At 45.5% G+C, this 15996-nt stretch overlaps 1 protein-coding gene and 1 pseudogene across 3 annotated transcripts in view; both read left to right on the plus strand.

Annotated features, from left to right (window-relative positions):
• Window positions 1–15996, plus strand: part of SH3GL3 (SH3 domain containing GRB2 like 3, endophilin A3) — a 138975-nt gene that overhangs the window by 72795 nt on the left and 50184 nt on the right. The window lies entirely within an intron of this gene.
• LOC120599440 (uncharacterized) lies at window positions 3683–3801 on the plus strand (annotated as a pseudogene).

Here is a 15996-nt window from a genome sequence, read left to right on the forward strand (position 1 = left end):
ATGCATCAGCTGGTCATTCATTGTTATTGCTAAGAAGTAGTTCATTGTGTGATGTATTACTGTTTGTTCCCTTCGATAGACATTTGGTTGTTTTGGGTTATTATGAATGCAGTTGCTATGAACATTCTCCTACAAGTCTCCTTAAGGAAATGTGTTTTAATTTTTCTTGAGTAAATATCGAGTGTCACAGGATGGTTGTGTGTTTATAAGAAGCTGCCAGACCATTTTCAAAGGAGTTGTTTCATGGTAAGTCCCTACCAGAAGGGTACGAGAGTTTCAGGTGCTCCGCGATCTTCCCAGTATTTGGTGTTGTAAATTGTTTAATTGTAGCCATTCCAGTGTATGTGAGATGGTATCAAATTATGGTTTTAACTAGCATTTATTTCCCTGATAACCAATGATGCTGCGAATCTCTTTTCATAGGCTTATTGGTCATTCGTATGTCTTCTTTTGTGAAATGTCTATTCAAGTCTTTTGCCCATTTTTAATTGGGCTGTTTGTCTTTTCATGTAGATTTATAGGAGTTCTTTATACATTCTGTATACGAGTCTTTTGTCAGAATATATAAAGAAATTATATATAAAGAAATTACATAAATTCTTTATACATTCTGTATACGAGTCTTTTGTCAGAATATATAAAGAAATTATATATTTTGTCAGAATATATAAAGAAATTATATATGTATTGTGATTATTTTCTTCTAGCCTGTGGTTCTTCTATTTATTTTTTCAGTGACATATATGTATAAGAATGATATCTTGATTTTGATGCCATCCAGTTTATCAAAAATTTCTTTGTTTTTGTGCCCTTTTATAAGAAATCTTTGCCTGTTCTCCTGTTTTTATCCTAGAAACCTCACAGTCTTAGCTTCTGTGTTTAAATCAATAATCTATTTCAAATTAACTTCTCTGTGTGGCATGTGATACAAGTCCAGGTTTGTTTTTTTTTCTGTACTTTTATCTAATTGTTTTTCTTCGTTTATTGAAAAACTTTCTTTTCTTCCATCGACTTGCCCTGGTGCCTTGGTTGAAAAATCAGTTATGTATATGGGCTTAGTTCTAGATTCCATTCTCTTCCATTAACCTGTTTATCTATTCCTACACTAATACCACATTTTCTTGGTTACTGAAGCTTTATAATAACCTTGGAAATCGCATAGTGTGTGTCTTTAAGCTTTGGTCTTCTTTTTCAAGATGGCTTTGACTTTTCTGGGTCCTTTGCTTTTCTACATGGCGCTGGTGGGATAACAGGGGGCAGCAGGGGACACCTACAGCAACCTTTACGGAATGCTGGGGGAGAGATAAAGAGCGTAAGTTCTGGCCAGAGAGGCTGGTTATTTGAGTAAGCTGATAGAAAAGTGACCACCCTCGACATGCATTCCATGTAAGCACACCAGAGGTGCGCATGTCCCATTCAGGGCTAGGCTGAAGCTATGGGTCTGAAAGATAAACAGACTTTTACTTTTCAGGGCCGGTCACTCGTGTGGATACTTCACCGTATCAGAAAAAATCAGCAGCTATAACACAATATAAAAATAGCAGTCATTCTGGGTCAGGCCCCAGACTGCCATTTCACAGACATTCTATTTTTTGGATATTTGGGGATAGGTACTATTAGCTGCACTTGACGTTTGAAGAAATTAAGAATTTGAAGTGCACCGAGATCCCCTGGTTAGCAAGGGAAGAGTCCTCGCTGTAACCTCCACACTCCCCGGTCTCTGCACAGCACTGGTCTATACTCACTTTAGATCTCACCGCCTTGATGCCCCGAGACCGCGTCATCCTGGAGGAAGCCCCACTGAGGTCTCGTTTACCTTCTTGGCAACTTCTCTTCTCCATAAATCTAGACCAAGGCCAGGGTGAGCTCCTGTCAGATTCTGTCTCCGCCGCGCCTTAATGAGCCCAATGGAGATGGAACGCCATGACTCTCGGGTCTGGAAATTAGACTTGGGAAATCTCCAGTGGCATTTAGGCCATTATTACTCAGCCCGGTCTTGCTCTTGGGCTCTTAAGTGCATTAGAGCACTCTGCATTGACCTGACTGGTCGCTCCGTGCTGGCTGACTTGTCAAACTCCCTCTAGTTTATACAGCATACCTGATACTGCTGAAGCACTTTCCTGGCACTGGGAGCTACTGGATCGTCCCAAGGGATCTGTGCACTGGGCCTAGCTCTACGGATGGGGAGTGGAGACCCAGCTGTGTCGAGTAAGTGGGTGTTTGGTCTCCTTCAAATGCTTAATGTTTGCAACTGGACTGATTTTTTTTCTTTCACATGGCTGGATCTAACATTTCGATCTGGGGGTTTAACGAGCCCATGAGTGAGACTGTGTTAGGAGTAGCAACGTGAAGCGGAGAGGGGACTGATCCGTTACCGTACATGGGCTCTGTGGACCACCCAAAGGAGTATCTTGGATGCGAGGATTGACAGTCACTGTCTCTGTCCTCTGGATTCGTGGGCTGATGGTCTAAAGTTATACAGCTGTCGACGTATTGTAATAGAAGTAGGGCCACAGGCTGCCCAAAAGTGACAGCAGTAATCTGTGGAAGGCGAGGTTTTTGCCCCCAGCTTTAAACTGGTGGTGGAACATAGAAGCTGAAATTTTGTGATGTTTCTCTGACTTTATCTTTTGGGGAACACAGTTCAATTATGGTACCAAGACAGAGATGATTACCAAGAACTCATAAATCTAAGACGACATCAGGACACCTAAGTGGAGTATCATCTAAATTATAAGTCCAAATATTTACGTTGACTCTGCATTTCACATGAAGAATTCTTTTCTTGGAACCCAAGGCAGAGGCGGCCCAACAAAAGTTTTAACTTTGCGAAACTCTTTTCTTACCCCTCATTTTCCACTCTCAGAGCTATTTTTTTTTTTTTGACTTTTCATGATCTCTAGGAATCTCTGCTTGTTTATCTACAAAGAAAAAAGGAAGCAACCAATAAATTAATAGCATAGCAACAATTAATTTAAGTGCATTAATTTAAGTGCCACTCTCAGGAGCATGCAATGGACTCTGGATTTTCAGAGAACAATAGAATCACTTTCCCTTCTCACCAGATAGATGCTCTCTATCCCCACCTTCCTGTCCCCAAGCCCACACTAAGAATAACCTTTGAAAAAAAATAGCCCTAAACTTTCCTGTGCCTGTATATTTCTTAACCAGGAAATCTGGGTGGTGGGGGGGTGGGAACTAGAAGTAAGAATATAGCCAACAACATGTCAAACTCTTCTAGTTTTCCACCCAAGAAACTGTGGACCAGAATACAGATCCTGTAACGTCAGGGTGGGGGCGGGGGAGGGCCGAGACTGGAAAATCATGAGCTGCCCTCCTGCGATGTGGAGGTTTGTCAGATCTGAGCAAAACTGGCCGAGATGCCCCGTCCTCTGAAGTGGGCTCAGCCCGGGGAGAAATATTGATTCTGACCGCAGCAATCTCTGTTTCAAAGTTATTTCATGTTTGAAAGGAGTGACATAGTTGGTGAGAGAGGATAAAAATATCTCTTCTTGACTTAGTGCTCGTGAAACCATGTCCTTCAAAAAAATAATCGGCTGGAGTTATGGTGCCTGCATCTAAAACAGCCCCTTGGGAGGGGTCCGGATGTCTAGCTCAAGAGGCTGACTCGTTTCTAAAAATCCCCCTTAATATTAAAGTCTTTTGAATCACATCCACACCCATCTATGACCATGCCACTCTGAATGTGCCTGATCCCTTCTGATCCTGGAAGCTAAGCAGAGTCGGGCCTGGTGAGTATTTGGATGGGAGACCACCTAGGAAGACCAGGTGCTGTAGGCGTTAAAAAAAATTTTTTTTTAATTAAAAAAGGAATAATGTCCATACCCTTTAAAGAGAGCAAAATAGAATTTCAGAAACCATCCAAAGCCTTTGGAGACAGGTCAGAGGTCAGTCCTGCTATCCTGTAGTGGCGGAAGTGGACTGACGGTGAAGTCAACGAAGCTTAAGCCCCGAAGCCCCTGCCTTGCCGGGGTTCAGCCGGTTCCCCTGTTTCCGCTTGGCCGGTGTCCGTCCCCTACAGATGCCGCAACCCCAGCCACCTCCGTGTCCCCCACCTAATGCCCAGTCACACCCCATCCTGAAAAGCACCTAATTAACACAAAGGAAGGCAGAGAAAGAGGAAAAAAGAAACCAAGAACAAAGGGGAGACATAGCAAACAAATAGCCTGATAGCAGATTTAAACCCAACCACATTCACGCTCACGTGAAATGTGGCGGTCTAAGCACTCCGGTTAAAAGGCGGAGAGTGTCAGGTTGGATTAAAAAAACCACCGTACGCTATCTGCAAGGAACCCACCTCAAAATAAAGTAATGTACAGGCTGACACTAACGGGCAAAAGCGTATACCGTGCAAACGCAAAGGAAACACCCCAGACGCTGCCTTGTCCGACACCGGCAGATGTGGCCAGAGGTCTGCATCCGACCGTGGATTCGCCATCCCTCCCGGTGCCCCGCACAGTGAAGCCGTGCCCACTAGTTTTACGGGCCACCTACGCGGGCAGCTCCTCCGAGAGGCCTGTGCGGGCAGCTTCGTCTGTGTTGCAAAGGAAGATGTGATCCACGTCCCCACCCTGCCCAGTAGCTCGAGCGCGGCCGGGCAGGCACCTCTCGGCCAGGTTTATGGAATTCGAATGGGCATAGCGAGGGGCCGCACCGTCCCAGACACGCAGGGAAGGGTGGACAGGCGACGCGGCGGCTCCGACTCGCTGGTCAGATGCTTGGCTGGCTTCGTGTTGTCTTCTTGTCGACGGCCCCTCCGATACTCTGAAGAGATCCACACATCTGCCGGCGATTAGGGGGAGCAAAGGGGTGGCCGGTCCCCTCAATTTCCCCAGATTTGGTTGACATCTCTTGTGTGTCATCTCTTCTCTCATTCCCTTTCTCATGCCTTCCGTGTCCTTCCGTGCAATCTGAGGAAGAGGCGGAGATGAACACGTGTTGTGTCTGCCTTGTTAGATGAAATCCCCCTTCGGTCCATTCTGACTTCATCTTCGACCAATAGAATCACTAGGAGTAAAAAGGGTGGCAGGACTCAGTCTACCCAGTTCATCCCCATGTACCATTTACGAGTGATAGGCCTAATTTCTAGAGTTGTGAAGCCCCCTCTATGGACATTCATGCATATTCGTCTTCTTGGTCTCTCTTGGCTGCTCTTGGCCATGGCCTTGGGTGTGTGTGGTCAGTCTGCAGACTGGGCCTTTAGAGTGGATTTCTCTGTTTTGCCCAGACCTGATGCTGGAGACAGGGCGGAGGGAAGCTCGGATCCTGCTGGTGGGATAGAGAAAGGCCACTGTGGTCGGCGGGCCTCCAGGTGGACCATGTGCACTATGCCAGGGGCCGCGTGCTGTTGGCATATCTCCTGTGTTCTGTCATTCCGTCTGCCTTCTTCCCAGACTTGGGTTCTATTAGGAGAACTCTTTCCAGTGCTCTTAGGAAGAGGATGAAGGAGAGAAAAGCCACACAAACTCAAGCAAATAATGCTGGGTGTATTAGTTGGCACGTTGCGACCCCTAATCCTTTATTTATTTATATAGCTTTAAAAACAATGTGCAGTGGAGCTTAACACACTTACGTTCTAGCTCTCACCTCTTTTCATTCTAAGCATCTGGGCAGGCCTCACTAATTTAGCTTAAACCCTCTGTTTAAGTTATAATTTGCTTAATAATTCCCTATGGTGTACCAAGTTCCGTAAAAGCCAGTTTTAAACAGTTAAGTGGAATTAAGTAAGACACTCGAAAGAGGTAATTCCGATATCGTGGCTATAAATTCTGGGACTGCGTTAAATCTGTACCAGCAACAGGAAAATGAAGTCAAAGTGTCCTTGGAAGGACTGACCAAGAGCGGTTATTGATGTGGTCAAAAGTAGAGGAAACGGAGGGATTAAAAGCTACCCAGAGACCTCCAGGAGGGTGGACAGGGGCGCCGTGGACAAGGCGTGTTGCTGAGAAAGCAGGTCTGCACCCCCTTTCCCAGGCGAGGTGCCCCTGGGAAGGTTCCAGCTGTGGACCCGGGGGGCAGCCCTGAGAGCAGAAACTCCTCTGGCACATGTGAACTAGACTAGATCCTACGCGTATGAATTCTGGGAACAGGGGTATCATGAAGGGAAGTGATGTTCTGGCTTGTAGACAAACGGGGCTTCTCTGGGGCCATCCAGCAGGTTGGCAGACAGCCAGGTGGCCCTGGTCAGTCCCTGCTAGACCCTTTCGTGGGGCTTGTGGAAGACAGAATGACCAGGCCTGGACCTTCGACTCTCAGACGGCACGGCCGAAGCACCCCCGTTCGAAGAGTTAAGAGGGTCCTAGGTGTTCAGAGAAGCTCAAATATTTCAGTCCGCTCAATTAGACTATTCACAAGAGCCTGAACATCCGACCTGCCAAAGCCACTTAAAATTAGGCCCCATTTATGTCTGGAAATTAAAGAAATGTAAGATAACAAGTGAGGGGTCACGATTGTATAAAGGTGAACCCCGAAAAAGTCTCAAGGGAGGGTACCACGTATGTCGTCGAGGGGAGGGGAGGAGCTTGAGTTCTTCTGCTGAAATCGAAGAGCTTGGAAGTTAGGGGGAGCACTGGGGTATCCAGCGTTTGCTGCCCGTGAGGAGGGGGCGCCCCCGCTCCCAGAGGCCTGTGTCAGGGACCAGTCAGGCTGCGGAGGGTCCAGCCAGAGATGGGGCTCCTTTTTTTCAAAATCAGAGGGACGTAGGGGAGGAAATCGTGGGTTCCCAGGATTTATTCAAGTGGAGATGAGGGGATCGAGGGGAGCGAACGCCAGATGGACTCAATTTTCTGTATAAAAATCAGGTGAAGTCATCCAGCAAGTGTCAGTTGGGGGGAGGGTAAAAGCCAAATGGAAAACAGAGAGAAGACGGGGTGTTTTTGAAGTTTTTAGCCTTAAATGTGTTATGGGGTGGGGGTGGGGGCAGGGGATTAGGTAATTGGTGATTTGTTTTGTTTTTAAGCTGAAGCGACTCGGATCTGCCAAGGAGAAAAGTCAAAGTGGTTTGTTCATTGCCATTGATCTAAGCATCGTGACTTAATTCCTGTTTTTAAAATCATTGCTATACGTAGTCAAGCCCTGTCAAAGAATGAAATTCACGTCATTTGTTTTTGCATCTTGGAAAATGTGCATATTTTAAGGATTGAGTTTTTTAATGTATTTTCACAAAGCGAATGCTCTCAGACTGAACATTAGCTGCCCCCCGGAAGCCTCACTGTGACCCCTCCAGTCCTGATGCCCTCCCCGCCCCACAAGGGGAACCAACATTTCCATTTCTAACAGCGTAGATCAGATTTGCCAAAGATGGAAAGAGCTTAGAGTCGATCCATTCCGGCTCTGGAAACCCATGGGGACAATCTTAAGTCATTCATTTATGTCTCGGATTTTGCAGGGTGACAGAGTTCATGGGGTTGTGAGGTAGTCGTGTGTGTGTGTGTGTGTGTGTGTGTCTGTGTGTGTTCAGAAGTGGGCCAGGCAAGCTCTGTCTTCCAGAAGCTTGCTCAAGGTGAGCTCACAGTCCGGGAGGGCCTGGGTGACGCCGTGCACGTGGCAGTGTCCCCATCGTCCATCCTCCATCATTCCAGCTACATCGGCTCTTGCCTCCAGCATAGATGGGTGAGTGCATGTGAGCTTCAGGAGTCATGCGAAGTCACAGGATGGGACAGTGCCCCTTTATCCGACACATATGCTTACTAGGCCATTGTTCCAGCTCGGAGTCTGGTAGAGAGGAGAAAAAAGGCAGAACCAGCTACAGTGAAGTGAGGGCCACAGACAGATGCCAAGTCATCCAGTCCCCAGGTACGTGCCACGGAGTGCCAAACGGACAATCCTGCGTGACCTGGCTCAAGGGGTCAGCGATAGGGACAAATGTCGGTCAGCTCACTAGACTCCAGGTTTTCCTAAGACCTCATGAGACTGTCTGTGGAAACCTGGCCACATGCTTCCAATGTCAGCTTCTACAGGACAAGCTCCGATTCGCTGCTGCGGGCCCGGCCCCAGCTCCAGGCCAGGTACACAGTAGGTGCTCAATAAATGTGTTAAATGAAGAAACTTTAGTGGACATTAGAGCAAGGGACATTCCAATGCTCGAAGCCTTGATTCTCTCTGGGCCTACGAGTGGACCTTTGAGGCCAGAGCTTGAGAGCTGGGCCAGTCTCATCCCGTTGAGGACCCTTCCTCTCTCTGAGCCCGCCTCCTCCTCCCTGAATTGGAGGTCATATGTATCTTGCAGGGTTGCCACGAGTGCGCCTGGCTCCGGCAGGTCCCACACACACTCTGAATTCTCTCCCCTTGCAAAACTAGGGCCTGCTATGGCCTGGGCCGCAGAAGGTGACTGCAGGCCTCCAGTTCCATGCTTCAGGGGTGAGGGCATGCTCTACTCTTGGGGCAAAATCTGGCAAAAGCAGAATTCTACACCCACCTGGGCCAAACGGGTGATTAATAACACTAGCTTCTGAAGTTTACCAGCAGAGGTGCTGAGAAAATGATGCCCCCACGGCCCAGAGAAAAACATGTCCAGAACTCGGCCCTTTCCCGTCCAGCCAGCTCATCACACCCAAGAGCTGTGGGGCGTGCGTGTCCACTGTTCGTCTAACCAATACTTGCCAAATAAAGCAGCTGCATCTTGGGTGTCTGACAGACTGTGCAGGATCTGTCACGTGCAACCCTGCTGCTCAGAGGGGTCCCTGGACCAGCGGCCCCAGCATCACCTGGGAACTTGTTAGAAATGCAGAATCTCAGACTTTGGGAATCTCCTGCAGACCCAGGGACTCAGAACCTGCATTCTAACCAGATTCCCCGGGGTTCGTGTGCCCATTAAGGGCTGAGAAGTGCTGCCGTAGAGAACTGTACAATCACACAGTTTAACTTCGCGTAGTTTAAGGTCTGCTGTTTTATTTTGCGGTCTTTGCTGCCATCTAGTGGCCACAAGTCATAACAGCAGCGAACTTATTTTAAAACACAACTCAATTCAGGGAGAGACTTTTACAAACTTTTCTTATATGATTATAGGCAAATACAGGACAAGTGGGAGATTCTCGAAATACCAGGTGCTAAGTTCATTGCCGCCACATCTGTAAACACAGAAAAATCTTGCACTTAAAGGGAAGTGACCACAATTTCTTCTCACTAGGGCAGTAAAAAGAGAAATAGAAAGTCAATCAGGGCCTTGTAGGACCACAGCCCCCATCACCTTGAACAGGCAGCATGACCGACGCCTCCCATTTCCCTGGCCCTTTAACTCCATCTTCTTTTACCAAAATTCTTCCCTCATCTTCGCCCCCAGCTTCTTGCTGATCTAGGTCCTCATCTGCCCTCTTCATCGTCATTTACTCATTTATTAAATGAATCTTCATTTTTGTCGAGCAGCTCTGAGGCTCCTGGACCTCTCGCGGTCCAGGGGGCACTGCAGTAAATACACAGAATAATTTCTTTCACTTCTAGAGCTGCACTGCCCACTCAGGAACCGCCAGCCACATGGGCTATTTATGATTTAATTAATTAAAATGAAAAAAATTAAAGATCGAGAGCTGTAGTTTCCGTCTTTCAGGTGATCAATAGCTACCCTTGGCTAATGATTATCGGTATTAGATGGTACAGATACAGAAACTGCCATCATCATGGGAAGTTCTATCGGCAGTGGGGATAGATGATAAAAACATTTTAATAGATGTTATTAAATATAAGTAAATAGAGTAAAGACCTTCGTAAAGGAAAGTAAAGTGGTGAAAAGGGATACGTATGGATAGAAGTGTTGTGCAGGGGCTCTTTTGTGACCACTAGCTCTAATGGCCACTTCATCTTTCTTGAAATTCCTCCGTTGGTATCATGACTTCCTTCTCTATTCTTCTCAGCCCTTGGACTAATGCCGTATTGATGGATCAGACTTCTTGACATGCTAACATTTGAGGATCACAAGAGTCCCCATGATTAGCTGAAATCCCAGATAATTGGGATCTCAAAGTACACAAACAGTAGTAACATTTTTATGATCAACACCATTCGAGTGAGTATCTGTGACAGGACTATAGGTGTTAGTGTGCTCTTTAAAGACTTTGAAATATAAGTAAATGGCATAAATCTAACCTCTGGATGACATGCTTATGGTTCCTAACGGATCACCTCTGCCATTTCTCGGTAAAAACATAAGGTGACAGCATTAGCTTTTAAAAATATTGGCATGAAACTGACCACTGCCTGACACGCTTATGATCAAGGAAGACCTCTGCCATTTCTCTGTAACACCACAAGGTGGCAGCATTAGCTTACAAAAGTAATAGCATAATACTAACCACTGTCCGTTATGCTTATAGGTCTTAAAGACTCACTTCTGCCATTTCTCAGGTACGCCACAAGGTGGCAGCATTAGCTTACAAAAGTAAGCATAATACTAACCATCGTCTGTTATGCTTATAGTAATGCTTTTGACAGCATTAGCTTACGAAAATAATAGCATGAAACTTACCAGTCTCTGGTTTGTTTATGATTATTAAAAAATCACCTCTGCCATTTCTCAGATACTCAACAAGGTGGCAGCATTACCTTACAAAATTAGTGTCATTAAACTAAGCACTATCTGTTATGCTTCTGCTTATTAAAATATCACATCTGTCATTTCCAGGTATACAGCAGGATTAGCTTGGGAAATATGGGCATGGAAATTTCCACTCTCTGTTTTGTTTATGGTTATTAAAAAAATCACCTCTGCTATTTCCCTGTAACACCACAAGGTAGAAGCATTACCTTACAATGATATTGGCATGAAACTAACCACTGGCTGTTATGCTTATGGTTACTAAAAATTCATCTCTTCCCTGTCTCTATAATACCACTGGGTGGCAGCATTACAAGTAGTGACATAAAAATAATTACTGCCTGTTATGCTTATGGTTTTTTTAAAAAAAATCACCCTACCATTTCTCTGTAACACCACACGGTGGCAGCAGTAGCTTAAAAAATATTGGCATGAAACTAAGCACTATCTGTTATGCTTCTGGTTATAAGAAAATACTTCTTCCGCCACTTCTCAGGTGCACCACAAGGTGGCAGCATTATCTTACAAAAGTAATAGCGTGATACTAACCACTGTCTGTCTACATGCTTATGATTAAAAAGTCACATCTGTCATATCTCAGGTACACCACAAGATAGAAGCATTAGCTTACAAAAGTAGTAGCATAAAACTAACCATCTGTTATGCTTCAGGTTATTAAAAAATCACTTCTGCCATTTTATGTAACACCACAAAGTGGCAGCATTAGCTTAAAAACTAGTGGCATGAAACTAAGCACTGTTATGCTTGTGGTATTAAAAATTCACCTCTGTAATATCTTAGGCATACCACAGGATGGCAGCATTAGCTTACAGTAGTAATAGCATGATGCTAACACTGTTATTCTTACGGTTATTAAAAAGTCACCATGTCATATCGCAAGTACACCACAAGATGGCAGCATTAGCTCACAAAAATATTGGCATGCAATTAAACACTACCCGTCATGCTTCTGGTTATTAAAATATCACCTCTGCCTTTTCTATGTAACACCACAAGGTGGCAGCATTAGCTTACGAGAGTTGTGTGACAGAGATATGACAGTGGTGATTTTTCAATAAATCTTCTGGGGTAAATGTGAAAAATCATGACGGATTCTATGTGATCAACAGAAGATCATTAGAATTACAGCTTGACCCAGAATTCTAATGAATGTTTATAGATTCTAAAATAATGGAGTCATGTATTGTAGATATTGATCTGCATTAATTCTCTATGATTTATATTTGCTTTCGCTGTTGAAATGTGCTCTTCACCCAACGCTCATTTTCAAACACATGAAAATATTTCAGATTTTTTCTCTATAGCTTAAAACGAAAAGTTTTTTCGCAATAATATTTTGATAACTATGTTAGTGCCAGGTGGGTACCAGATTCTTCAGAGGGATCACTTCGTAAATAATATAAATGTCTAACCACTATGTTGTACGCCTGAATGTAATAGAACATAATATTGAATCAAAAAAGAGTTATCTCTGGCTTTTTCCAAACTGATCATTGATTTTTCATCAACTTCATGTAAAATAATATGTGAAGAAAATCTATACATTTGTCTCCAGTGGTGATCTTTCAAATCTAAAGTAAATCGGCGTGTTCGGCATCTGGGATTCATCATGACCGTTCTGTTACCTCATCGATGGGCATGCACCTTTCCCAGGTGTGCAAATTATATAAGGCCAATGAAATTACAAGGAAAGCAGTTCCGTGTTAACATAGAAAAACCCCCAGCAAAACAATTCAATTAAAAAATGGGCAGAGGACCTGAATAGATATTTCTCTAAGAAGACATGCAGACGGCCAACAGACATATGAAAAGATGCAACATCACTCGTATTCAGGGAAATGCAAATGAAAACCATCCCGAGATATCACCTCACACCTGTCAGAATGGCCATCATCAATAAATCAAAGAACAAGTGCTGGTGAGGATGTGGAGAAAAGGGACCCCTCGTGCACTGTTGCTGGGAATGTAAATTGGTGCAGCCACTATGGAAAACTGGACGGAGGTTCCTCAAAAAAATAAAACTAGAACTACCATATGACCCAGCAATTCTACTTCTGGCTATTTATCGGAAGAGATGAAAAAAACGAATTCAAAAAGACATACGCAACTCTACATTCCTTGCAGCATTATTTACAATAGCTAAGATCTGGAAGCAACCAAAGTGTCCATCACTGGACACACGGATAAAGAAGATGTGATACCTACACCCACAATGGACTATTATTCCATCGTAAAAAAGAAAATGAAAGCGTCCCACTTGTGACAGCATCAGTGGACCTAGAGGATATCATACTAAATGAAATAAGGCAGAAGAGAAAAATAAATGCTATGTGATATTACTTACATGTGGACTATAAAACACAAATGGACAAACAAAGCAGAGATAAATTCATAGATACAGAGAACAAATTGGTGGCTGCCAGACGGAAGAGGAATGGGGACATGGGTGATAGAGGGGAAGGGATTAAGGAGTATGTCCTGCCAGTTATAAAAACAGTCACAGGGATACAAAGTACAGCACAGGAAATATATAGACAATAACACTGAAGTGCCTGTGTTAGATGGGTACTAAGGGTGATCGCTTTGTAAGTTATATAAATGTCTAGCCACTATGTTGTATACCTGAAACTAATATAGTGTTGTATATCAACGTAATTTAAAAAAATTATTTAAAAAAAAAAACACCAAAAAACTAACCAATCAAGCAAATGGCATGAAACTAACCACTGTCTCATAAGCTTATGGTTCCTGAAGAATCACCTCTGCCACTTCTCAGCAGCACCACAAGGTGACAGCATTAGCTCACAAAAGCCGTCCTCACTGCTCACTAATTCCTTTTCCCCAGCACAAACTTTGAGCATCGCTTTATTAGAAATGAAAAATAAATCCTCTGGGGGCAAACGTGAGAAATGAAAATGGCACCTGTGTAATAGCATGACCCAGAACTCTCGCGAATGTGTATAGAGTCTAAAATAATGGAGTCATGTAGTGTAGATAACCGATCTGCATTAATTCACTAGTGAATCATATTTGCTTTCACTGTCGAAATGGTGCCCTTCACCCAATGCTCATTTTAAAACACATGAAAATACTTCAGGTTTTTTTTTTTTCCTCTATAGGTTAAAATGAAGTGACTTTTCTGGTTGTTTCTTGAACTGATCGATTCATTGTCCATCGGCTTTCTGTAAAACGATAAATGAAGAAAATCTATACGTTTGTCTCCAGTGCTGATCTTGCAAGTTCAAGGCAAATTGCCGTGTTGGGCATCTGGGATTCATCGTGACTGTATTGTTCTCTCATCGTTGGGCAGGCGTCTTTCCCAGGCGTGCAAACTATAAAAGACCAATGAAGTTACAAGGGAAGCAGTTGGGTGTCCACACTCTCTGCTTCCTGCTGCAGCCAGGGCTTTGCGGGTGTTAAGCTGAGAGAGAGAGAGAGGGCTTTTAGGTCTGGCTTGCCCCAACACGTGGCACACCACACACAAATGCCTTGCAGTGGGCCGAAGCCTGACCCTCTCCCGCGGGAGCAGCCCAGGGAGGCTCCTCGGAAGGGAGTCGGGTGAGGGCTGGTTTTCGGGGGACGGTAGAGAGACAAAGCTAGAAACCAAGAGGTCTTGGTTAACTAACATTTGAGGATTATTTTGGTCTGGAGCTTGTATCTGGTCTGCGGTCTGGAGCTTGTATATGGCTGCAGGTTTAATGACAGAGATGATCATAACACCTCTCTTGTCATTGCCCTGTGAAGACCCCCCAAATGCCCAACGATCCTTCAGTTTCTGATAATGTTTGTCTGTGCCTCAAAACCCCCACCCCACGGAGAAAGCTCTGTCAGATAACCCAGGACATTAGACTATTCCTTCCCTGAACAAAATGAAGGGGTGACAGTGATGTGGAGTGTAGGACTTGGGCAGGCCGGCGTGGCCCCAGCTAGCATGAGTTTGAGACCTGCCTTGGAGCCGTGTGCTGCGGTAGAACACATGCCTCTTATAAACTAGAAACGGTACCCTGGAAACTGGAAACTGAGAGTACGCACGATTGCAGTGGCACCTTTATACGTTTTAACGTGACGGGCTACGTAAAAAAGAAACTTCGAGACGCGTTATTTATTTATTTATTTTTGACCTAGAATTTAATGTACAACGAATCAAACCACCTAGAAAAGATTTTATTAATTGCCCCGAATAACATTTGGATCCAAAGAGGAAGTTAAAACTGCTATGGCCAGCTAATTACTGAGAAAATAATCAGAAGAACCACATTACACAATGACGACGAGATGCGGAATGCAAAGCCATGCTCTGGAAGGACGATTCATGGTTTTATATGTGTTGATCAGGAAACAAAGAATAAAAATAAACCACTTGTTCAGATGGAGAGGTTCGGAAGCCCCCAGATCGACATTAGCGAGCATCTGTGTGGCTGCCGTGTTTACTTTTCGTGACCGCCTGGCATCCGAAGCGTCTTCCTCTCTTTGAGAAATCTACCCTGTGTGGATCTGAGGCGTCTGGAGCCTGGGCTGACCATCTAGGCTTTGTCCATGAGATGCTGCGGCCTGGGATGCTGAATCTGGAGTGCGTGCCCCCCTTCTCAGGGCAAGTGGGGAAACTGAGGCACAGGGAGGTGTGGTTACAGACTACACTTGGATGAGGGCAGGTTAATAAGGGCGTTGGTAGCTAATGGCAAAGGAGAGGCTGCCTGACTTTTGTCCTGGAGAAACGCAGGGCGCCAGGAGTGGACGCCAGGGGACAGGCAGCAAATTGGGCGGCCCGGGCAAACTCGGGCTCTTGGTCACCCCAGAGAGCATCTCCTGAGGGCCCGCAAAGGGGCTTCTTTCTTCCAGGTGGAGATTGGAGGAGGGGGATGTTCCTTTCTGTGTTTGGCGAGGCTAAGAGTGGGCTCTCGGTCCTGGGAGACCCGGGGCCTTTGGAAGCCAGATTGGCAGATGCCAATCAGCTGGGAGCGGCTTGGACCCTAGGGTCAATAGGGATGGGGCACGCGCCAGGCCCCTCCCTGGCTGGGCCTCAGCAGTGGACGCGTAAACTCTGGCCTCTGTGCAAAAGGACACTGTCACTGACACCTGGCAGGAGTTACCCAGGGAGCTGGGTCTGGTGTCATGAATTCCGTGAGGGACGAGCGCGCTGTTCATGGCTCTTTCGTGATGGTTGCTCTTACTGCAGGTGACAGCGGGCTCAGCGACCCAGGGAGGCAGATCACAACCGCAGCACCGAGTGAGGCAAGAAACAGCGCTGCCGCCCACCGGCCGCTTTCCCCCGCCGCGGGTCCCCTGTCCTGTTGCATGTCTCTCCCTAGGCGCATTTTGGAGCGTCCCTTTTTTATGAAACGTAAACCTACCCGATGCGCCAGAGGGAGGCGGTGTTGCCTGTGGGCGAAAGCAGGTTACGCACAGGGGCCAGGAGCAGCCGCAAG

Source organism: Pteropus medius, unplaced genomic scaffold (assembly GCF_902729225.1).
Source record: "Pteropus medius unplaced genomic scaffold, Ma_sr-lr_union100, whole genome shotgun sequence".
NCBI lineage: Eukaryota > Metazoa > Chordata > Mammalia > Chiroptera > Pteropodidae > Pteropus > Pteropus medius.